This window comes from Moschus berezovskii, chromosome 10 (assembly GCF_049115385.1).
Source record: "Moschus berezovskii isolate FMDL1 chromosome 10, NW_MosBer_1.0, whole genome shotgun sequence".
NCBI classification, from domain to species: Eukaryota; Metazoa; Chordata; class Mammalia; order Artiodactyla; family Moschidae; genus Moschus; species Moschus berezovskii.
Genome location: NC_142469.1, coordinates 10,658,511 through 10,684,456, shown reverse-complemented (window position 1 = coordinate 10,684,456; position 25,946 = coordinate 10,658,511).

The following is a 25,946-nucleotide window of genomic DNA, read 5'->3' as shown; positions in this document are numbered from 1 at the left end:
GAGGGAATTTTAAATATTTTGTGAGATACCATTTTGTCTTTTTATTCTCCATAGAAATTTTTTTCATTTCACAGAATTGGTGTTTGTTGAGCAAAACGTAATTTTAAATAAATGGTTATTATAATACTTATTGCATATTTCTAGTACCTGGATATTAATCACTCAGTTTTTAGACTATGGGTCCATATATTCACTACACTTATTGAAGGGTCTAAAATTATTGCATCTTCCACACTCTGACAAGCTCTTAGTAGGCTTAACGTAGATGCTTATTCACTAGATGATCCAATTAATTGCTTTAGTGACTGAAGCATCACAATTAGCAGGGTTAGATCTGTGGTATGTCTTTACAGATTTATTCAGAATTGCCAAGATGGACAATATTCCTGAATTACTTGATTTTGAGAAGTGCTTGATGTTTAACCAGAATTTAACATTTTGAATAACTATCTGTGACTCTAAAGGTGGTACATTTTAAAATATATCTTTTTTCCAACGTTTTTAACAAGAAAAACTTAGTATGTCCTCTTGATTATCTAAAACAATTTATAAAATTAGACACTCAAAAAAGTTTTTTGAAAGCACAAAAATTGCATTTATTTTGACCAAAGTGGTTATTAACATGACTGAGCAGTCAACTAGTCCAAAGATCTTAGAACATCTTTTGAGTCCTTAAATGATACATAAGACTGGTTGATTGTGTCATAATTCTGGGTATAGAAGAAAAGAAATGCAAAAAGGGAAAATGGTTGTCTAAGGAGGCCTTACAGATAGCTGTGAATAGAAGAGAAGCAAAAGACAAAGGAGAAAAGGAAAGATATAACGATCTGAATGCAGAAATCCAAAGAATAGCAAGGAGAGATAAGAAAGTCTTCCTCAGCAATCAATGCAAAGAAATAGAGGGAAACAATAGAATGGGAATGTTTAGAGAACTCTTCAAGAAAATTAGAGACACCAAGGGAATATTTCATGCAAAGTTGGGCACAATAAATGACATAAATGGTAAGAACCTAACAGAAACAGAAGATATTAAGAAGAGGTGGCAAGAATACACAGAAGAACTATACAGAAAAGATCTTCACAACCCAGATAACCACGATGGTGTGATCACCAATGTAGAGCCAGACATCCTGGAATGCAAAGTCAAGTGGGCCTTAGGAAGCATCACTATGAATATAGCTAGTGGAGGTAATGGAATTCCAGTTGAGCTGGTTCAAATCCTAAAAGGTGATGCTGTGAAAGTGCTGCACTCAATATGCCATCAGATTTGGAAAACTCAGCAATGGCCACAGTGCCTTTCATTCCAGTCCCCCCCAAAAGGCAATGCCAAAGAATGCTCAAACTATCACAACTGCACTCATCTCACATTCCAGAAAAGTAATACTCAAAATTCTCCAAGCCAGGCTTCAATAGTATGCGAATTGTTAATTTGCAGATATTCAAGCTGGATTTAGAAAAGGTAGAGGAACCAGAAACCAAATTTTCAACATCTGTTGGATCACTGAAAAAGCAAGACAGTTCCAGAAAAAATATTTACTTGTGCCTTTTTGACTATGCCAAAGCCTTTGATGTGTGGACAACAACAAACTATCGAAAATTCTTCAAGAATAGAAATACCATACCACCTGACCTGCCTATTGAGAAATCTGTATGCAGGGCAAGAAGCAACAGTTAGAACTGGACATGGAACAACAGACTGGTTCCAAATTGGGAAAGGAGTATGTCAAGGCTGTATACTGCAACCCTGCTTATTTAACTTCTATGCAGAGTACATCATGAGAAACGCTGGGCTGGATGAAACCTAAGCTAGAATCAGGATTGCCAGGAGAAATATCAATAACCTTAGATATGCAGATGACACCACCCACATGGCAGAAAGTGAAGAAGAACTAAAGGGTCTCTTGATGAAAGTGAAAGAGGGAAGTAAAAATGTTGGCTTAAAACTCAACATTCAGAAAACTTAGATCATGACATCCAGTCCCGTCACTTCTTGACATATAGATGGGGAAACAGTGGCTGACCTATCATTTTTTAAGGGCTCCAAAATCACTGCAGATGGTAAAAGGAGCCATGAAATTAAAAGACACTTGCTCTTTGGAAGAAAAGTTATGACCAACCTAGACAGCATGTCAAAAGGTAAAAACATTACTTTGCAAACAAACGTCTGTCTAGTCAAAGATATGGTTTTTCCAGAAGTCATGTATTGACATGAGAGTTGGACTATAAAGAAAGCCGAGTGCTGAAGAATTGATGTTTTTGAACTGCTGTGTTGGAAAAAACCCTGAGAGTCCCTTGGACTGCAAGGAGATCCAACCTGTCCATCCTAAAGGAGATCCGACATGAGTGTTCATTGGAAAGAGTGATGCTGAAGTTGAAACTCCAATACTTTGGCCACCTCATGTGAAGAACTAACTCATCTGAAAAAACTCTGATGCTGGGAAAGATTGAAGGCAGAAGGAGAAGGGGCAACAGAGGATCAGATGGTTGGATGGCATCACTGACTCAATGGACAGAGACTGAGTAAACTCCAGCAGTTGGCAATGGACAGGGAGGCCTGGTGTGTTGCAGTCCATGGGGTCACAAAGAGTCAGACACGACTGCTTGACTGAACTGCTGTGAATTGAGCAAAATAAATCTTAAAAATCACAAGGAGGATACAGCTAAATTACAGTACGTAAACAACAAGAAAAAAAGCAATTAGCAACAATTAAACTAAAGGAAAATTAGTTGCTGTTGTTGTTCAGTTACTCAGTCATGTCTGACTCTTTGTGAATCTGTGGACTGCAGCACGCCAGGCTTTCTGGTCCTTCACCATCTCCAGTTCAGTTCAGTTCAGTTCAGTCGCTCAGTCGTGTCCGACTCTCCGCGACCCCATGAATCACAGCACGCCAGGCCTCCCTGTCCATCACCAACTCCCGGAGTACACTCAAACTCATGTCCACAGAGTCGGTGATGCCATCCAGCCATCTCATTCTCCGTCGTCCCCTTCTCCTCCCGCCCCCAACCTTTCCCAGCATCAGAGTCTTTTCCAGTGAGTCAACTCGTAGCATTAGGTGGCCAAAGTATTGGAGTTTCAGCTTTAGCATCAGTCCCTCCAATGAACATCCAGGATTGATCTCCTTTAGAATGGACTGGTTGGATCTCCTTGCAGTATAAGGGACTCTCAAGAGTCTTCTCCAACACCACAGTTCAAAAGCATCGATTCTTCGGCGATCAGCTTTCTTCACAGTCCAACTCTCACATCCATACATGACCACGGGAAAAACCATTGCCTTGACTAGACGGACCTTGGTCGGCAAAGTAATGTCTCTGCTTTTTAATATACTATCAAGGTTGGTCATAACTTTCCTTCCAAGGAGCAAGCGTCTTTTAATTTCATGGCTGCAATCAGCATCTGCAGTGATTTTGGAGCCCAAAAAAACAAAGTCTGACACTGTTTCCACTGTTTTTCCATCTATTTCCCATGAAGTGATGGGACCAGATGCCATGATCTTTGTTTTCTGAATGTTGAGCTTCAAGCCAACCTTTTCACTCTCCTCTTTCACTTTCATCAAGAGGCTTTTGAGTTCCTCTTCACTTTCTGCCATAAGGGTAGTGTCATCTGCATATCTGAGGTTATTGATATTTCTCCCAGCAATCTTGATTCCAGCTTGTGCTTCTTCCAGCCCAGCGTTCCTCATGATGTACTCTGCATATAAGTTAAATAAGCAAGATGACAATATACAACCTTGACGCACTCCTTTTCCTATTTGGAACCAGTCTGTTGTTCCATGACCGGTTCTAACTGTTGCTTCCTGACCTGCATACAGGTTCCTCAAGAGGCAGGTCAGGTGGTCTGGGATTCCCATCTCTTTCAGAATGTTCCACAGTTTATTGTGATCCACACAGTCAAAGGCTTTGGCATAGTCAATGAAGCAGACCATCTCCAGAGTTTGTTAAAACTCATGTTCATGCAGTTGCTGATGCCATGCAAACATCCTGTCATCCTCTTCTCCTCCTGCCTTCAATCTTTCCAAGCTTCAGACTCTTTTCTAATGAGTTGACTCTTCACATCAGGTGGTCAAAATATTGGATCTTCAGCTTTAGCATTAAGCATTCCAAAAAATATTCTGAGTTTATTTCCTTCATGACTGACTGGTTTGATCTCCTTGAAGTAGAAGGGACTCCCAAGAGTCTTCTCCAACACCACAGTTCAAAAACATCAGTTCTTCGATGCTTAGCCTTCTTTATGGTTCGGCTCTCACAATCATACATGACTACTGGAAAACCATAGCTCTAATTATACAGAATTTTGTCACAAACTAATGTCTCTGCTTTTTAATAAGCTGTCTAGTTTGGTCATAGCTTTTCTTCCTAGGAGCAAGTGTCTTTTTATTTCATGGCTGCAGTCATCATCTGCAGTGATTTTGGAGTCAAAGAAAATAAATTCTGTCTCTGTTTCCATTGTTTCCCAATCTATTTTCCATGAAATGATGGGACTGGACGCCATGATCTTTGTTGAATGTTGAGTTTTAAGCCAAATTTTTCTCTCTTCTCTTTCACCTTCATCAAGAGGCTCTTTAGTTCCTCTTCACTTTCTGCCATGAGGGTAGTGACATCTGCATATCTGAGTTTACTGAAATTTCTCACAACAATTTTGATTACAGCTTGTGTTTCAACCAACTTGGCATTTCACGTGAAGTAATCTGCATATATGTTAAATAAGCACCGTGGCAATATACAGTTTTGGCCATCTCCTTTCCCAATTTGGAGGCAGTCAGTTGTGCTATTTCTGGTTCTAACCATTGCTTCTTGACTTGTATACAGGTTTTTCAGGAGGCAGGTCCGGTGGTCTGGTATTTCCATCATTTTAAGAATTGTCCAGTTTGTTGTGGTCCCCAAAATCAAAGGCTTTAGTGTAGTCAATGAATCAGAAGTAGATATTTTTTCTGGAACTCTCTAGCTTTTCCTGTAATCCAACATATATTGAAAATTTAGTCTCTGGTTTCTATACCTTTTCTAAATCCAGCTTGAACATCTGGAAGTTCTCTGTTTATGTACTGTTGAAGTCTGCTCAGTTTCTGTTCAGTTCAGTTCAGTCACTCAGTCGTGTCTGACTCTTTGCCACCCCATGAATCACAGCACGCCAGGCCTCCCAGTCCATCACCAATTCCTGGAGTTCACTCAAACTCATGTCCATTGATTCGGTGATGCCATCCAGCCATCTCATTCTCTGTCATCCCCATCTCTTCCCACCCCCAATCACTCCCAGCATCAGAGTATTTTCCAGTGAGTCAACTCGTCACATGAGGTGGCCAAAGTATTGGAGTTTCAGCTTTAGCATCAGTCCTTCCAATGAACACCCAGGACTGATCTCCTTTAGAATGGACTGGTTGGATCTCTTTGCAGTCCAAGGGACTCTCAAGAGTCTTCTCCAACACCACAGTTCAAAAGTATTGGTCATAACTTTTCTTCCAAGGAGTAAGTGTCTTTTAATTTCATGGCTGCAATCAGCATCTGCAGTGATTTTGGAGTCCAAAAAAATAAAGTCTGACACTGTTTCCACTGTTTCCCCATCTATTTCCCATGAAGTAATGGGACCAGATGCCATGATCTTTGTTTTCTGAATGTTGAGCTTCAAGCCAACCTTTTCACTCTCCTCTTTCACTTTCATCAAGAGGCTTTTGAGTTCCTCTTCACATTCTGCCATAAAGGTGGTGTCATCTGCATACCTGAGGTAACTGATATTTCTCCCGGCAATCTTGATTCCAGCTTGTGCTTTTTCCAGCCCAGGGTTCCTCATGATGTACTCTGCATATAAGTTGAATAAGCAGGGTGACAATATACAACCTTGACGCACTCCATTTCCTATTTGGAACTAATCCGTTGTTCCATGTCCAGTTCTGTTGCTTCCTGACCTGCCTACAGGTTTCTCATGAGGCAGGTCAGGTGGTCTGGTATTCCCATCTCTTTCAGAATGTTCCACAGTTTATTGTGATCCACACAGTCAAAGGCTTTGGCATAGTCAATGAAGCAGAAATAGATGTTTTTCTGGAACTCTCTTGCTTTCTCCATGATCCAGCGGATGTTGGCAATTTGATCTCTGGTGCCTCTGCCTTTTCTAAAGCCTGCTTGAACATCTGGAAGTTCACGGTTCACATATTGCTGAAGCCTGGCTTGGAGAATTTTGAGCATGACTTTACTAGCGTGTGAGATGAGTGCAATTGTGCGGTAGTTTGAGCATTCTTTGGCATTGCCTTTCTTTGGGATTGGAATGAAGACTGACCTTTTCCAGTCCTGTGGCCACTGCTGAGTTTTCCAAATTTGCTGGCACAGTGAGTGCAGCACTTTCACAGCATCATCTTTCAGGATTTGAAAAAGCTCAATTGGAATCCCATCACCTTCACTAGCTTTGTTCGTAGTGACGCTCTCTACGGCCCACTTGACTTCACATTCCAAGATGTCTGGCTCCAGGTGAGTGATCATGCCATCGTGATGTTTTTGTGAAGATCTTTTTTGTATAGTTCTTCTGTGTATTCTTGCCACCTCTTCTTAATATCTTCTGCTTCTGTTAGGTCCATACCATTCCTGTCCTTTATTGAGCCCATCTTTGCATGAAATGTTCCCTTGATAGCTCTAATTTTCTTGAAGAGATCTCTTGTTTTTCCTATTCTGTTGTTTTCCTCTATTTCTTTGCATTGATCATTGAGGAAGGCTTTCTTATCTCTCCTTGCTATTCTTTGGAACTATGCAGATGCTTATATCTTTCCTTTTCTCCTTTGTTTTTCACCTCTTTTCTTTTCACAGCTATTTGTAAGGTCTCCTCAGACAGCCATTTTACTTTTTTGCATTTCTTTTCCATGGGGGTGGTCTTGGTCCCTGTCTACTGTACAATTTCATGAACCTCCGTCCATAGTTCATCAGGCACTCTATCTATGAGATCTAGTCCCTTAAATCTATTTGTAACTTCCACTGTATAATCATAAAGGAATTGATTTAGGTCATATCTGAATGGTCTAGTGGTTTTCCCTACTTTCTTCAATTTAAGGCTGAAATTGGCAATATGGAGTTCATGATCTGAGCCACAGTCATCTCCTGGTCTTGTTTTTGCTAACTGTATAGAGCTTCTCCATCTTTGTCTTCAAAGAACATAATCAATCTGATTTCGGTGTTGACAATCTGGTTAAGTCCATGGGTGTTTGCTATGACCAGTGAATTTTCTTTGCCAAACTCTATTAGCCTTTGCCCTCTTCATTCCGTGCTCCATGGCTAAATTTGCCTGTTATTCCAGGTGTTTCTTGACTTCCTACTTTTGTATTTCAGTCCCCTATAATGAAAAGGACATCTTTTTGGGGTGTTAGTTCTAAAAGGTCTTGTAGGTCTTCATAAAACCGTTCAACTTCGGCTTCTTCAGCGTTACAGGTTGGAGCATAAGCTTTGATTACTGTAATATTGAATGGTTTGCCTTCGAAATGAACAGAGATCATTCTGTCGTTTTAAGATTGCATCCAATTACTGCATTTCAGACTCTTTTGTTGACCATGATAGCTACTCCGTTTCTTCTAAGTGATTCCTGCCCACAGTAGTAAATATAAAGGTAATCTGAGTTAAATTCACCCATTCCAGTCCATTTTAGTTCACTGATTCCTAGAATGTCTACATTCACTCTTGTCATCTCCTGTTTGGCCACTTCCAATTTGCTTTGATTCACGGACCTAACATTCAAGGTTCCTATGCAATATTGCTCTTTACAGCATCGGACCTTGCTTATATCTCCAGTAACATCCACAACTGGGTATTTGTTTTGCTTTGGCTCCATCCCTTCATTCCTTCTAGCGTTATTTCTCCACTGATATCCAGTAGCATACTGGGCGCCTACCGACCTGGGGAATTCCTCATTCAGTATCCTATCATTTTGCCGTTTGATACTGTTCATGAATTTCTGACAGAAAGTGGTCCACTGGAGAAGGGAATGGCAAACCACTTCAAATGAAGCCTGGCTTTGATAATTTTGAGCATTACTTTACTAGCATGTGAAATTAGTGCAGTTGTGCGGTAGCTTGAACGTTCCTTGGCACTTTCTCTGGGGTTGGAATTAAAGCTGACCTTTTCCAGTCCTGTGGCCATTGCTGAGCTTTCTAAATTTGCTAGCATATTGGGTGCAGCACTCTAACAGCATCATCTTTTAGGATTTGAGCCAGCTTTACTGGAATTCCACACCTCCACCAACTTTGTTCACAGTGATGCTTTTTAAGGCCCACTTGACTTTGCACTTCTTCATTTCTTACCCTAGGTAAGTATTACACCATCACTATTATATGGGTCATTGTGATTCTTTGGTGTAAGCTTTCTGTGTATTCCTACCACGTCTTCTTAATATCTCCTGCTTCTACTAGGTGCATACATTTTTGGTCCTTTATTGTGCCCATCTTTGCATGAAATGGTCCCTTGGTGTCTCTAACTTTCTTGAAAACATCTCTAGTCTTTCCCATTCCATTATTTTTCTCTATTTCTGTGCATTGTTCACTTAGGAAGGCTTTCTTATCTCTCCATGCTATTCTTTGGAACTCTGCATTCATCTGGGTATAACATTCCTTTTCTCGTTTGCTTTTTACTTCTCTTCTTTTCTCAGATATTTGTAAGGCCTCCTCAACTAACCATTTTGCCTTGTTGCATTTGTTTTTATTAGGGATGGTTTTGATTACTGCCTCTTGTATAATGTCACGAACCTCTGTCCATAGTTCTACAGGTACTCTATTAGATCTAATCCCTTAAATCTTATTATGTCCACTGTATTGATTCAGACCATATCTGAATGGCCTATTGGATTTCCCTTCTTTCTTCAATTTAAGTCTCAATTTTCCAATAAAGAGTTCATGATCTGAGCCATACTCAGTTCCCAGTCTTGTGTTTGCTGATAGTATAGAGCTTCTCCATCCTCAGCTTCAAAGTATATAATCAATCTTATTTTGGTGTTGACCATCTCATGATGTCCAGGTATAGTGTCATCTCTTGTGATGTTGGATGAAGGTGTTTACTATGACTAGTGTGCTATCTTGGCAAACCTCTGTTAGTCTTTGCCCTGCTCCCTTTTGTACTCCAAGGCTAATCTTCCCTGTTATTCCAGGTATCTCTTGACTTCCCACTTCTGCATTCCAGTCCTCTATGATGAAAAGGACATTTTTTCACTATTCGTTGTAGAAGATCTTGTAGGTCTTCATAAAACCATTCAACTTTAACTTTTTCAGCATTAGCGGTTGGGACATAGACTAAGATTACTGTGATATTGAATGGTTTACCTTCGAAATAAACAGAGATCATTCTGTCGTTTTTGAGATTGCACCCAAGTACTGCATTTTGGACTCTTTTATTGACTATGAGGGCTACTCCAATTCATCTAAGGGACTTTTGCCCCCAGTAGTTAATATAAAGGTCCTCTAAATTAAATCCACCCATTCTGGGTGGGAGAGGGAAGAAGATGGCAGAGGAATAGGACAGGAAGATCACCTTCTTCCTCACAAATTCATCAAAAGAACATTTGAACGTTAAGCAAATTCCACAAAACAACTTATGAATGCCAGCAGAGGACATCAGGCACTCAGAACAGCACCCGATTGTATTCAAAAGGAGGTAGGAAAGAACATAAAAGACAAAAAGAGAGACAAAAGAGGTAGGGACGGAGGAGCTCTGTCCCAGGAAGAGAGGCTTAAAAAAGAAGACGTTTCCAAACACCAGGAAACACTCTCACTGGCGAGCCTTGGAAACTCAGAGGGCAACATAACCGGTAGGAAAAAGAAAGAAACAATTAAAACCCACAGATTATGTGCCCAATGGTAACTCCCAGCGGAGAAGCAGCTCAGATGCCGTCATCCGCCATTAGCAAGCAGGTGCTCGGAAGGGAGGAGCAAGCGACACTGTTTAGAGTGAGGACCGGGCCTGAATGCCCCAAGGGCAATCTGAGACAGCTAACTGGAGATGGCAAAGCAGACTGTGGGATAGCTACCCTGTGAAAAGGAGAAAAGCCCTAACATAAGACTCCGCCAGACCTGCTCACAGAACAAAGTACTGAGCAGAGATAGCTGGCTGCGGATGGCCCATCCTCTGCTGAGATAGTCAGGGGAGGGCAGCCAAAGCCGGAGGGGGGCAATTGTTGCCCCAGAGAGGAATCCAATACCAAACTGTAAGTAGGTTTCGTTGCTAACAAAGACTTTGTGGGTTTCTGGCCAGTCGACATCTGCCTGAGAAGGTGTGCTGGTTGTACACACAAAAATCTGAGTGGCAGGGACTGGGGAGGCTATAAGTAGCAGCAACCGCACTCACCAAACACCTGCTCACCTGAGCTGCTTGGACCGGGGAAGGGCAAAAAACGCAGGCCCAACCAAGTCTGCGCCTTTGTGGACTACCCGAGTACCTGAACCTGAGCAGATTAGACCTGGGATGGGCATGCAAACCAGTGCCGGCTTCAGACAGTTCCCAGCAAAGCAACCTAGAGCATGTGCAGTGTAGACTGGGACAGCACACATGCTGTGAGCGGGGTCAAACCCAGTGTGGCTGAGACACTGAGAGCACTCCCCACAGACACCAGAGTTATTTGTCTGCAGCGTTCCTCCCTCCCCACAGCACGACTGAACAAGTGAGTCTTAAAAAGTTTCCACCACCGCCCCCTAGTGTCAGGGCGAAAATTAGACTCTGAAAAGACCAGCTACCATAAGAAGCTAAAACAGAGGGAACCATCTTGGAAGTGATAGATAGAGAAGTCTAGAGGATACTGCAAGAATAAGACTGAAAACCATAGGCAGGAGGCTTAAGTCCAAATCCTGAGAACACCAGAGAACTCCTGACTCCAGGGAAGTTTAATGGATAGGAACTCATCAAACGCCTCCACACCTACACTGAAAGCAAGCACCACCCAAGGGCCAACAAGTTCCATAACAAGACATACCACACAAATTCTCCAGCAAAACAGTAACATAGCCCTGAGCTTCAATATACAGGCTGCCAAAGTCACTCCATAACCACAGATCTCATAACTCATTACTGGAAACTTCATTGCACTCCAGAGAGAAGAAATCCAGCTCCACCCTCCAGAACACTGACACAAACTTCCCTAACCAGGGAACCTTGACAAGCCACCCATCCAACCTCACCCACAGCGAGGAAACTCCACAATAAAGAGAACTCCACAAACTGCCAGAAGACAGAAAGGCCACCCAAAACACAGCAATATAAGCAAGATGAAAAGGCAGAGAAATACCCAGCAAATAAAGGAACAGGATAAATGCCCACCAACCCAAACAAAAGATAGGGAACCTACCTGATAAAGAATTAAAGTAATGATCGTGAAAATGTTCCAAAATCTTGAAAACAAATTGGAATTACAGATAAATAACCTGGAGACAAAGATCGAGAAGATGAAAGAAAGGTTTAATAAGGATCTAGAAGGAATAAAAAGAGTTAATATACAATGAACAATGCAATTGATGAGATCAAAAACACTCTGGAGGGAACCAACATTAGAAAACGGAGACAGAAGCTATAATAAGTGAGTTAGAAGATAGAATGGTAGAAATAAATGAAACAGAGAAGAACAAAGAAAAACGAATTAAAAGAAATGAGGACACTCTCAGAAACATCTGGGACAACGTTAAACGCTGAAACATCCGAATCATAGGAGTCCCAGAAGAAGAAGACAAAAAGAAAGACCATGAGAAAATACTTGACGAGAAAATAGTTGAAAATTTCCCTAAAATGGGGAAGGAAATAATCACCCAAGTCCAAAAATCCCAGAGAGAACCAAACAGGATAAACCCAAGGTGAAATACCTCAAGACACATAATAATTAAATTAACAAAGATCAAACACAAAGAACAAATATTAAAAGCAGCAAGGGAAAAGCAACAAATAACACACAAGGGGATCCCCATAAGGATAACAGCTGATCTTTCAATAGAAAGTCTTCAGGCCAGGAAGGAATGGCAGGACACACTTAAAGTGTTGAAAGAACATAAACTGCAAACCAGATTACTGTACCCAGCAAGGATCTCATTCAAATATGAAGGAGAAATCAAAAGCTTGACAGACAAGCAAAAGCTGAGAGAAATCAGCATCACCAAACCAGCTCTCCAACAAATCCTAAAAGACCTTCTCTAGACAGGAAACAGAGAAAGAGTGTATAAACTCGATCCAAAAACAATAAAATAAATGACAATGGGATCATATTTATCAATAATTACCTTAAATCAAATGGGTTCAATGCCCCAACCAAAAGATGAAGACTGACTGAATGGATACAGAAACAAGACCCCTATATATGTTGTCTAAAAGAGACCCACCTCAAAACGAGGGACACATATAGACTGAAAATGAAGGGCTAGGAAAAGTTATTCCACGTGAATAGAGACCTAAAGAAAGCAGGAGTAACAATACTCATCAGATAAAATACGCTTTAAGACAAAGGCTGTGAAAACAGACAAAGAAGGACACTACATAATGATCAAAGGATCAATCCAAGAAGATCATATAACAATTATAAATATATATGCACCTATCATTGGAGCGCAGCAATATGTAAGACAATTACTAACAAGTATGAAAGGGAAAATTAACAATAATGCATTAATAGTGGGAGACTTTAATACCCCACTCACACCTATGGATAGATCAACTAGACAGAACATTAACATGGAAACACAAACTTTAAATGATACAATAGACCAGTTAGACCTAATTGATATCTATAGGACATTTCAACACAAAACAATGAATTTCACCTTCTACTTAAGAGCACACGCAAACTTCTCCAGGAGAGATCGCATCCTGGGCCATAAATCTAGCCGTGGTAAATTCAAAAACTTTGAAAACTTTCCAAGCATCTTTTCTGATCACAATGCAGTAAGACTGCATATCAATTACAGGAGAGAAACTATTAAAAATTCCAAAATATGGAGGCTGAACAACACGCTGCTGAATAACCAGCAAATCATAGAAGAAATAAAAAAAGAAATCAAAATATGCATAGAAACGAATGAAAATGAAAACACAACAACCCAAAACCTCTGGGACACTGTAAAAGCAATGCTAAGGAGAAGGTTCATAGCAATGCAGGCATACCTCAAGAAACAAGAAAAAAGTCAACTAAATAACCTAACTCTACATCTAAAGCAACTAGAAAAGGAAGAAATGAAGAACCCCAGGGTCAGTAGAAGGAAAGAAATTGTAAAAATTAGGGCAGAGATAAATGCAAAAGAAACAAAAGAGACCATAGCAAAAATCAACAAACCCAAAAGCTGGTTCTTTGAGAAGGTAAATAAATTTGACAAACTATTAGCCAGACTCATCAAGAAACATAGGGAGAAGAACCAAATCAATAAAATTAGAAATGAAAATGGAGAGATCACAACAGACAACACAGAAATACAAAGGATCAAGAGACTACTATCAGTAATTATATGCCAATAAGATGGACAATTTGGAAGAAATGGACGAATTCTTAGAAAAGTACAACTTACTAAAACTGAACCAGGAAGAAATAGAAAATCTTGACAGACCCATCAGAAGCATGGAAATAGAAGCTGTAATCAGAAATCTTCCAGCAAATAAAAGCCCAGGTCCAGACGTCTTCACAGCTGAATTCTACAAAAAATTTAGAGAAGAGCTAACACCTATCCTACTCAAACACTTCCAGAAAATTGCAGAGGAAGGTAAAGTTCCAAACTCATTCTATGAGTCCAACATGACCATAATACCAAAACCTGACAAAGATTCCACCGAAAAAGAGAACTACAGGCCAATATCACTGATGAACATAGATGCAAAAATCCTTAACAAAATTCTAGCAATCAAAAAAAAAAAAATGTAGCAATCAGAATCCAACAGCACATTAAAAAGATCATTCATCATTACAAGTGGGCTTTATCCCAGGTATGCAAGGATTCTTTAATATCCACAAATTAATCAAAGGAATGCACCACATTAACAAAATGAAAAAAAAAAAAACATATGATTATCTCAATAGACAAAGAGAATGCCTTTGACAAAATTCAACATCTATTTATGATAAAAACCCTCCAGAAGGCAGGAATAGAAGGAACATTCCTCAACATAATAAAAGCTATATAAGACAAACGCACAGCAAACATTATCCTCAATGGTGAAAAATTGAAAGCGTTTTCCCTGAAGTCAGGAACAAGACAAGGGTGCCCACGCTCACTACTACTATTCAATATAGTTTTGGAAGTTTAGGCCACAGCAATCAAAGCAGAAAAATACATAAAAGGAATCCAAACTGGAAAAGAAGTAAAACTCTCACTGTTTGCAGATGACATGATCCTCTACACAGAAAACCCTAAAGACTCGACCAGAAAATTACTAGAGCTACTCAGTGAATGTAGTAAAGTTTTAGGATACAAAATCAGCACACAGAAATCCCTTGCATTCCTATACACTAATAATGAGAAAATAGAAAGAGAAATTAAGGAAACGATTCCATTCACTGTTGCAACGAAAAGAATTAAATACTTAGGAATATATCTACCTAAGGAAACAAAAGACTTGTACATAGAAAACTATAAAACACTACTGAAAGCAATCAAAGAGGACACTAATAGATGGAGAAATATACCATGCTCATGGATTGGAAGAATAAATATTGTGAAAATGAGTATACTACCCAAAGTAATTTATACATTCAATGCAATCCCTATCAAGCTACCAACGATATTTTTCACAGAACTAGAACAAATAATCTCACAATTTGTATGGAAATACAAAAAACCTCGAATAGCCAAAGCAATCTTGAGAAAGAAGAGTGTAACTGGGGGAATCAATCTGCCGGACTTCAGGTTCTACTACAAAGCCACAGTCATCAAGACAGTATGGTACTGGCATAAAGACAGAAATATAGATCAGTGGAACAAAATAGAAAGCCCAGAGATAAATCCATGCACCTATAGACACCTTACCTTTGACAAAGGAGGCAAGAATATAAAATGGAGAAAACACAGTCTCTTTAACAAGTGGTGCTGGGAAAACTGGTCAGCCACTTGTAAAAGAATGAAACTAGAACACTTTCTAACACCATACACAAAAATAAGCTCAAAATGGATTAAAAATCTAAATGTAAGACCAGAAACTCTAAAACTTCTAGAGGAGAATATAGGCAAAACACTCTCGGACGTAAATCACAGCAGGATCCTCCATGACCCAATTCCCAGCATATTGAAAATAAAAGCAAAAATAAACAAATGGATCCTAATTAAAATTAAAAGCTTCTGCACAGCAAAGGAAACTCTAAGCAAGGTGAAAAGACATTCTTCAGAATGGGAAAAAAAATAATAGCAAATGAAGCAACTGACAAAGGGTTAACCTCAAAAATATACAAGTAACTCCTGCAGCTCAATTCCAGAAAAATAAAAGACACAATAAAAAACTGGGCCAAAAAACTAAACAGACATTTCTCCAAAGAAGACATGCAGATGACTAACAAGCACATGAAAAGATGGTAAACATCCCTCATAATCAGAGAAATGCATATCAAAACCACAATGAGGTACCATTTCACACTAGTCAGAATGGCTGCTATCCAAAAGTCTACAAGCAATAAATGATGGAGAGGGTGTGGAGAAAAGGGAACCCTCTTACACTGTTGGTGGGAGTGCAAACTAGTACAAGCACTATGGAGACAAATGTGGAGTTTCCTTAAAAAACTGGAAATAGAGCTGCCATATGACCCGGCATTTGCACTCCTGGGCATACACACGGAGGAAACCAGAATTGAAAGAGACACATGTACTGCAATGTCTATTGCAGCACTGTTTCTAATAGCCAGGACATGGAAGCAACCTAGATATCCATTGGCAGACGAATGGATAAGAAAGCTTTGGTACGTATACACAATGGAATATTACTCAGCAATTAAGAACATACATTTGAATCAGTTATAATGAGGTGGATGAAACTGGAGCCTATTATACAGAATGAAGTATGCCAGAAAGAAAAACAGCAATAGAGTATACCTATGCATATATATATATATATATGGAATTTAGAAAGATGATAACAAAAACCCTGTATACGAGATAGCAAAAGAGACACAGATGTATAGAACAGTCTTTTGAACTCTGTGGGAGAGGGTGAGGGTGGGATGATTTGGGAAAATGTCATTGAAACTTGTATATTGTTATATGTGGAACGAATAGCCAGTCCAGGTTCGATGCATGATACAGGATGCTCAGGGCTGGTGTACTGGGATGACCCAGAGGGACGGTATGGGTAGGGAGGTGGGAGGGGAGTTCAAGATGGGGAACACATGTACACCCGGGGCAGATTCATGTCAGTGTATGGCAAAATCAATACAATAATGTTAAGTAATTAGCCTCCAATTAAAGTAAAAGAAAGAAAGAAAGAAACATGAATTAGAAGTAGAAACAAACAAAAAAGATGTCACACATTTGCCACAAAAATTGAAGAATTTTTCTAGGTAGGTTAAATGCATATGGAACTAAATAAAACTAAAATCCTAAAAAAAAATAATATAGCTACCTCAAAATTGTTGCTGCTTGATTTGTTAACTAAAGGGTGTTGACAAAAGAAATAACTCTAAACATAGAGCTTTGTAGTTTTCCTACATAGATATTAAACATATTTTGTTAGATTTTTAAAAAATTAAAAAAAAATAAATTCACCCATTCTGGCCCATTTTTGTTCACTGATTCCTAAAATGTTGATATTCACTCTTGACTTCTCCTGTTTTTCCACTCTCAATTTATCTTGATTGGTAGACTTAACATCCCAGGTTCCTATGAAATATTGTTCTTACAGTATCAGACTTTACTTCCACCACCAGACACATCCACAACTGAACATTGTTTTTGCTTTGGCTCAGCTTCTTCATTCCTCTGGAGCTATTTCTCTGCTCTTCTCCAGTAGCATATTGGGCACCTACCGACCAGGGGAGTACATCTTTCCCTGTCATATCTTATTGCATTTCCATGCTGTTCAAGGGGTTCTCAAGCCAATATACTGAAGTGGTTTTCTATTCCTTTCTCCAGTGAAAAATATTAATAAAGTGATTTTTTTTTCTATTTTTTGCTCCTAATTAGAGCCATCTCTACCCTGCCATTACTACTGTAATCTTTTAATTCTCAGGCTATTGGATCATGGCAGTGACGTGTCCTATAACAGAACTTACATAGAGAAATGGCATAGAGAAATGGCAATGACCATCATGTAGAATCTACACAACTGATCACTAAATTTACTTCCCTGAAAGTGAATCAGGAGATAGTTCCAAGTTGCTGCTAAACATACAACCCATATGCTCTAAAACACCTGGGTTGAGTCCCAGCTCTGCCACTTACTAGCTTGAGGTCTTGGCCAAATTACTTAAACTGTAGAGACCTTAGTCTCTTTGTCTATGAAATGAGGCCAGCATATCTACTGCTTAGAGATGTTTTAATAAAACTTTAAAAAATTGAAAGGTCAACTGTCTAGTATTAAAGATCCTCCTTACACTGAATGCTTTCCTGGCCATCCAGACCTGACCCAGAACCTCTAAGTCCTTTGAAAATTTTGACACTAGCTTTGAGATCAGATAACAGACTACAATCTTTACACAGATTCTGAAGACAACGTTGAAAAATCATTTGCAGTGTTACATAGGAACAAACCTGAAAATATCTATGAATTTCAAATTATATCTTCTGTCATATCAGAATCTAATTTTAAAGTTTAAAAAAAACATTTTGATCCTTTCTCTGATCATCCTTTTTCCAATGCTTCTTATAAAGGGATCAACTTACGTTTATACAAACTGTTTTCTGAAAAATAATTTGGAAGGTCAAGCATATTTTTTTATTTTTTTACAAAAAATGTCCTGAAACAACTAGAGGGCAGTGCTATCAAGTTACAGTTCAACTTAGGTGTAAACAATGGAATTCAGGTTTTTTTTTTTAAGATGAATTATGTGATAGAGTGAGTTGTGTGAATATCAAATTCATGATAGATATACACTTCCATAATCTCAGGAACTTATGATCCCCAAATTATCTTTGATTCTTACCTAAGAATGAGGCCCGCCTTTTTGAGATCTTATTTGGTTGTTAATATCTTATTCATCATTCTTTTTCTTTTCTGCACTATTCCAATCTTAGTTTGGGTTCTTATCAGTTCTTATTTAGACTGAGTAAACACCTCTTCCTTACCATTGTGTCTAAAGATTTGTTTTCCAAAGTTCTGTTTTAATCCTTGAGAGACAAACTCATTTGTAGGTCTGGACCCTGACATCAGGAGTGTCTGGGTTTGCACCTTGGATTCACTATGGACTTTGGAATACTGGGTAAATTGATTAAGCTGACTTAGTCTTGGATTCTTCCTAGTTTTGCTTCCGGTAATTACATCTTCCTGTCTTTAATCATCGGTTTTTGGATAATGGATTATCTACTTGTTAAAAACAGACCTTAATTGTTAATCTTAAGAAAAAAAAAAATGAACAGGGAATTCCCTGTTGGTCTGGTGGTTGGTAGTCTGCCTGCCAATGCAGGGAACATGGGTTCAATCCCTGGTCCAGGAACAGTCCACCTTCTGCAGGGAAACTAAGCCCATGTGCCACAACTACTGAGGTTGCACACCCTAGAACCCATGCTTTGAAATATGGCTCAAGAGAAGCCACTGCAATGAGAAGCATGTCTACCACAATAGAAAGTAGCCCCCACTCTCTACTACTTAAGAAAACTCACACACAACATTAAAGACCTAGTGCAGCCTAAATTAAATACATAAGTTTTAAGAAATTGGCAGATTAAAAAAGTAATTTTCTCCCTTGATCTCACATTTCTCCTCTAGATTCTCCCTCATTTATCTGTTCCTCTCTTCATTTCTCTGGAAAAGTTACTGCATTTGCCTCCAGTTCTCCCCTCCTACCCCTTAACATGGCACTCCACTAGGTCCTCAGCTGCCTCTTATCTTTGAATGTGATTTCATGCTGTTAAGTGATTTTTATCCTTTTGTCATAGCTCATGTTCCTCCCCTTCTCCCCTCTCCCTTCCCAATTCTAAATCTTCTCATTTGTCTCTTAATTTAATCTAATATCTGTATGCTGATACCTCCAAAATTAGAATTCCACACAAAGGAAAAAATTGTATGCTCATCATATCAAACTTTATATAACCAAATAAAATCTTTATATTTAATCAGCTGAAACCTCAAGTGTTTTCCACTTCCATGTCAGTTACCACTATCCACTTATTGGCCTGAGCAAAATAAGAAAAAATAAAAAAGCAAGTCATTCTTAATGATTTATCCTTAACCCAAATCTCTGAACATCGTCCCTAATATGGGCCTAGTTGTGTAGATATTATAGTTGCTTGATTTATGCATTCCTGATACCATTTAGGGATGGTATCAGGCTTTAAGAGGGGGAAGTCTATGAGAGCAGAACACCCTCAGAAGAGATTTATATTCAAACTGTTACTTCTTTCAGTAGTGCTACCTGATTATCAACTTGTAATAATCTTAAATACTATACCTCTGATGACTCTGATAGGAATGAGCCTGACTGACTTTTACCTCCAAAACATACATCTGTGTTATCTCCACTTAGCTGTACACCATACCCTGCCAAGGCCACCCTGTGTATTCCAAAGATTGTACTATGTTCTGATTGTATTGCCTGCAACTTCTCTTGTCTGCTCAGCAGCTAAATCTCCAGAAGTCATGAAAAGGGATTTTCTTTAAAGCAGTGCTATGGTCTGAATTGCACTCATCTCACACGCTAGTAAAGTCACGCTCAAAATTCTCCAAGCCAGGCTTCAGCAGTATGTAAACCGTGAACTCCCAGATGTTCAAGAAGGTTTTAGAAAAGGCAGAGGCACCAGAGAGCAAATTGCCAACATCCTCTGGATCATGGAGAAAGCAAGAGAGTTCCAGAAAAACATCTATTTCTGCTTCATTGACTATGCCAAAGCCTTTGACTGTGTCGATCACAATAAACTGTGGAATATTCTGAAAGAGATGGGAATCCCAGACCACCTGACCTGCCTCTTGAGAAACCTGTATGCAGGTCAGGAAGCAACAGTTAGAACTGGACATGGAACAACAGACTGGTTCCAAATAGAAAAATGTGTACGTAAAGGTTGTATATTGTCACCTTGCTTATATAACTTATATGCAGAGTACATCATGAGGAACGCTGGGCTGGAAGAAGCACAAGCTGGAATCAAGATTGCTGGGAGAAATATCAATAACCTCAGATATGCGGATGACAGTACCCTTATGGCAGAAAGTGAAGAAGAACTCAGAAGCCTGTTGATGAAAGTGAAAGAGGAGAGTGAAAAGGTTGGCTTGAAGCTCAACATTCAGAAAACAAAGATCATGGCATCTGGTCCCATCACTGCATGGGAAATAGATGGAAAAACAGTGTAAACAGTGTCAGACTTTATTTTTCTGAGCTCCAAAATCACTGCGGATGCCAACTGCAGCCATGAAATTAAAAGACGCTTATTCCTTGGAAGGAAAGTTATGACCAACCTTGATAGTATATTAAAAAGCAGAGACATTACTTTGCCAACCAAGGTCCGTCTAGTCAAGGCTACGGTTTTACCCGTGGTCATGTATGGATGTGAGAGTTGGACTGTGAAGAAAGCTGATCGCTGAAGAATCGATACTTTTGAACTGTGGTGTTGGAGAAGACTCTTGAGAGTCCCTTATACTGCAAGGAGATCCAACCAGTCCATTCTAAAGGAGATCAATCCTGGATGTTCATTGGAGGGACTGATGCTGAAGCTGAAACTGCAATACTTTGGCCACCTCATGCGATGAGTTGACTCACTGGAAAAGACTCTGATGCTGGGAAAGGTTGGGGGCGGGAGGAGAAGGGGACGACGGAGAATGAGATGGCTGGATGGCATCACCGACTCTGTGGACATGAGTTTGAGTGTACTCCGGGAGTTGGTGATGGACAGGGAGGCCTGGCGTGCTGTGATTCATGGGGTTGCGGAGAGTCGGACATGACTGAGCGACTGAACTGAACTGAACTGAACTGATGGTCTGAATGTTTGTGTTCTTCCAAAATTAGTGTTAAAATGTTAACCTTCAAAAACAATGATAGCAGGTGGGTCCATTTTGCCTCATGATGGGATTAGTAGGCTCTTCTAGCAAGTGATCTCACAGAACCCCCACTCTCTTCCCCCATGTGAGGAAACAATGAGAGTTCTACAACTGGGAAAAGAGCCCTCACTCGGCACCGCGGGCGTGGGCTTCCAACCTCAGACTGTGAGAATAAATTTCTGTTGTTTATAAGCCACCCAGTCTGTGGATTTTGATATAACAACCCAAATGGAATAGAGTGGGCAGTTATCACATAATCTCAAACAGCTAGTGAAAACCCTCCAGTGACTCCCACTGTAGCTGGAATATGTAGTCTACATTTCCTGGCACTGTCTAAAGTGACTATTTGTTCTATATATTGTCTCTGCATCCAATTCATCTTGGCCTGTTCTCTTCCTCAGATGCCTTCAGAGACAGTGATCCCCCTTCAGTCACTATACCTGCATTGTCCAGTATGACAGCTGTGACTAATAATCCTTTAAAATATGATCACCATATTTTTATATTTTAGGTGCATCTGTTCTGTAAGTGTAAAATACCACATTTCAAAAGTAGTTTAAAAGTTGACCTGCTGTGTTGTGCTGCTCTTAATCCCTCAGTCATGTCTGACTCTTTGCAACCCCTTGGACTACAGCCTGTCAGGTTCCTCTGTCCATGGGATTTTCCAGGCAAGAATACTGGAGTGGGTATGAAGATCCAGGGGATCTTCCTGATCCAGGAATCGAACCAGGGTCTCCTGTGTTGCAGCTGGATTCTTTACCAGCTGAGCTACCAGGGAAGCCCAAAACTTAATGTAAAAAATGTTAATTTTATTGATAACATTTATAAAGGCTGCTATTTTAGATGTATTAAGTAAACTACAGAAAACTTAAAAGCTAATGTGTTAACCATTTTTACTTTTCTAATGTGGCTTCTAGAGAACTTAAAATTATTTATGTCTTGCATTATATTTCTGGACTTCCCACGTGGTTCAGTGGTAAAAGAATCCACCTACCAATTCAGGAGACACAGGTTTGATCCCTGGGTTGAGAAGAGCCCCTGGAGGAGAAAATGGCATCCCACTCCAGTATTCTTGCCTGAAAAATCCCATGGGCAGAGGAGCCTGGTGTGCTACAGTCCATGGGTCAGAAAGAGTTAGATATGACTGAGCTACTGAGCACACAGGCATGAATTATATTTCTAGTGGACTGGGAATTTTTAGAACAGACTAAGCTTGCATTTCAGAATCTTATTTTTCTTTCTAGTTGTCTTCTTTCATACTCTCCCACCAAAATCTCACTTGATTGTTTCTCAGATCTCACTTCAAATTATACCTCCACAAAATGCCTTTGCTCGGTCACCCTAGATAAAATCCAATAGCTCCCTGGTGTTATTTACTTTTAGTGATATTTCTTACATCATTTAATTCTCAGTAAATTATTTATAATTCTCATAAATTATTACTACACATTTTTTTGTCACATATGAGTTAATTGCAGAGAGATGTTTTCTATACTGTTAATTTCTATGATTTAGACTCTTATTATGGTTACTGGCAAATTATAGATACTCAACTTATTGGGTAATTAAGAATGAATGACTTCCTACTTGCCTATCTATAATGTTATTCTTTGAATTTCTAGTTTGATCTGCTCCAAGCCTAACATTTTCCCAAAATTGAAGAAAACCATTTCAGTTGATGTGGTGGTAAAGAGTATTTGAATAGAAGTATGGAAAAGATAAACTGAGATACTCACATATGTCATCTCAATGAACATGTGTCTAGCTTCATTTCTTATTGTCATGAGGGAACACACATGGGTTTTGAATTTCCTAAGGAGATTTTGCATAATCTTTGGTATATATTAATTATTCAATAGATTCGTGATGATGTTTTTCCCATGATCAACAGGGAGCAGATGCAGCAAGTCTTTAATTGAAACTGATTTTTTTAAAGCACAAATAGATTCATCTGTAGTCAGTTTCTCTACAAAGATTCCCATGGAAACTCACAAAAAGTGTGGAAAAATAACAAAGATATTAAGTTACTTTAGGTTCACCAAATGATATCTATTTGAATGTCTTACTTTCTTGCTCTTTTATATGATATAGATACTTAGATAATTTCTTTAATGGTTTGATCAATATTATATTGCCAATATAAACACTCAGAAATGCATTTGTTGTTAAAGTCCCTAATAAATGAGGTTCAGTTCAGTCACTCAGTCATGTCCGACTCTTTACGACCCCATGAATCACAGTACGCCAGGCCTCCCTGTCCATCACCAACTCCTGGAGTTCACTCAAACTCATGTCCATTGATAAATGAGGTAGAGACAGAGAAATGCAGTGGAGAGATTGGTGAATAAATAGACTCCTCCACTGGAGTACTTTCCACAGAAATATTTTCCTTTGTTATCTGATGCTGATACTTTGCATGAGAGAAATTTATTCTCCTTAGGTTACTTTCTAAGGTGAAGGAAACTACTTCTTATCTTGTGTAGAGGACGCAGAGTTGTACCTTCCAGATTCCTCCTGAAGAAAGGACTTGTCAGCTTCCATGGTCATCCAACAGCCTCTATCTGTTATCATCCTCGTGGTCAACCCTGACTTTCAAGTTGAGGTAACCCTCTTGGAGTGGCTGCCAGTCAGTGATTGAGAAAATGGTGGTACAAGGGCCCAGCAGTACCCAATATGGCACTCCTGAAATGGGCAAGCCTTACTCTGAAGCTCCCTGTCCGGCTGATAGAAGATATAGGCATTCCTTCCTTTTCCTTTCACTACTGTTACTTTCCAGAGTTGCACATCCAAGTCTGACCCAGGGCCTGTGTCCTGGAGAGCTTGAACTGTGATCCTTGTGTTGTCTGTCCTGGACCTGTAGTATCTGCCTGGTATTGTCTACTGGTAAATCATCTAGGAAAGAAATAACCACAACAGAAACAGCTTGTCTTCTTCCATCTACCTCCAACCCTCCTCCCCACTCTCCCCGGCCTCCTTCCTTTACCCATCTCTCCCTTTCTTTATTCTTTTTCTTCAAAAAATATTTGCTGAACACTGGGTCCTAAGATATACCATGGCAAACAAGAGCAATAACACATAATGTCCACTCTCATAGGTGCCTATTGACTAGTAAGACTTGATTTTAAACATTTCGGGTCAGAACATGACTGGAAATATTGGGGGGAAAAATAGACATAATCTCCATTATGTCATTATCTACACAGTAAAAAATTTGCCTTTCAGATTGTTTATTTCCCCAAGAAAGTGGACTTTGTATCTACCATAGATCTATACAGATTCACTTATGCTATTTTAAAAGACATTCAGAATAACTTTCTTACATATATCTATTTACCTAAGTCTTGATTTGCTAGAGTTAGAAGAATCTGGAAATCTGGAGAAAAAAACTGTGTTCGTAATCTTTATGGATTTAGGAATCATTTGTATAGGCCATATAATCAAGATACCCACTATTAATTAGATATAGCATGTTGACACTGTAGATCCTGCCCCACTTTGTGGTATAAAAAGAAGTCCCATTTGAAACATAAACATCTAAGTTGATAAAATATTTTCCCCTGTATATATGTATGCATACAGAATAAGAACAATATTTCAGTCTATTATATTGCATAAAAATTCCAGAAAACAAATTAACTTTCTAGAAATTCATTTGTTCTTTCAATTAAGATGTTTAATTAAAATGGAGCTTTACAGAAGTAAAGCAGTTTTACCTGAAATTTATTTCTTAGAGGGAGAAGTTGAAGAGAAAAATATTTTGTTGAATGTTTTAAGTGGTTGTTGATTTTCCTAAAAGTTAAAGTAGGTCAAGGAAACACACTGCTCACAAGTACACGGTGGATCAGACTGTCTCTTGCATAAGAAATTTCAAGTATTGAGACAGTATTTATGTACTGAGAAGATAAATTTGACTTGTTGCTAGCAGCAATAAAAAAGCAACTATATAAGCAAACCTACTTTCCAGCAGCAGCTGAAAGATTTCTTTGAGAATGATTGGACATGGCACTTAGCAAATAACATTACGATTAGGGATATTTTCCACAAAATAAAAACAGTTCCCCAAGGCTCCCTATGAATGTGTGTGTGTGTGTGTGTGTGTGTGTGTGTGTGTGTGTGTGTGTGTTTATGTGAGCCTTGAATTCAGTCTGATTTTCAGAAGCATTCACTTAGTGGGGCTGTTTTTGAAATTGAAAATTGATGCAGGTCCTGCCTAACCAAGAGAGCTGAGGAAATTCACAAGCCCTGAACAAAAGGAAGTGGTGATTACTTTTGTTTTTATGAGATAGCTATATTTGGGTGAAGGTATTCTTTCTGAAGACATAGAAATAGAATTTCAGTCAGTAAGTGATTTTACAATTATGACACTTTTAACTTGTAGAAATGATGTTTACTTATTTGTTGCAATATTAAATAAAGTCTGGAATGTTGAACCAGGCATAAGTGTTGAAGACACCCCACAGGGTAATGTTATCAACAAAAATTTGCAAAGAGGAATAGGAAAGATACTGTCAACACAAAATATGACTTAGAATCCATTTGTATAAATTTTATTTTTTTAATGTCAAACTTTCAAAATATATAATTTTACAAATAGTATATTTATATGAATTTTAAATAATTTTCACTGCACCCATTGGGTTGAAGCTGAGATGAATCTCCCTACTGACCTCAGAAAATCATTGATCATAGTCCATTCCCTCCATGAAGATCTCTTCACAAGCACTGCTTTCATTTAAAGGCAATATTTAATAGCTGCTCCATATGAGCCAGGCATTGTGGTTGGGAGATAACAGGGAAATCTATTAGTTTAGAAGTACACATTTTTGCATATATCCAAGCCATAAGTTAAGGCATTAAGGCCAGAT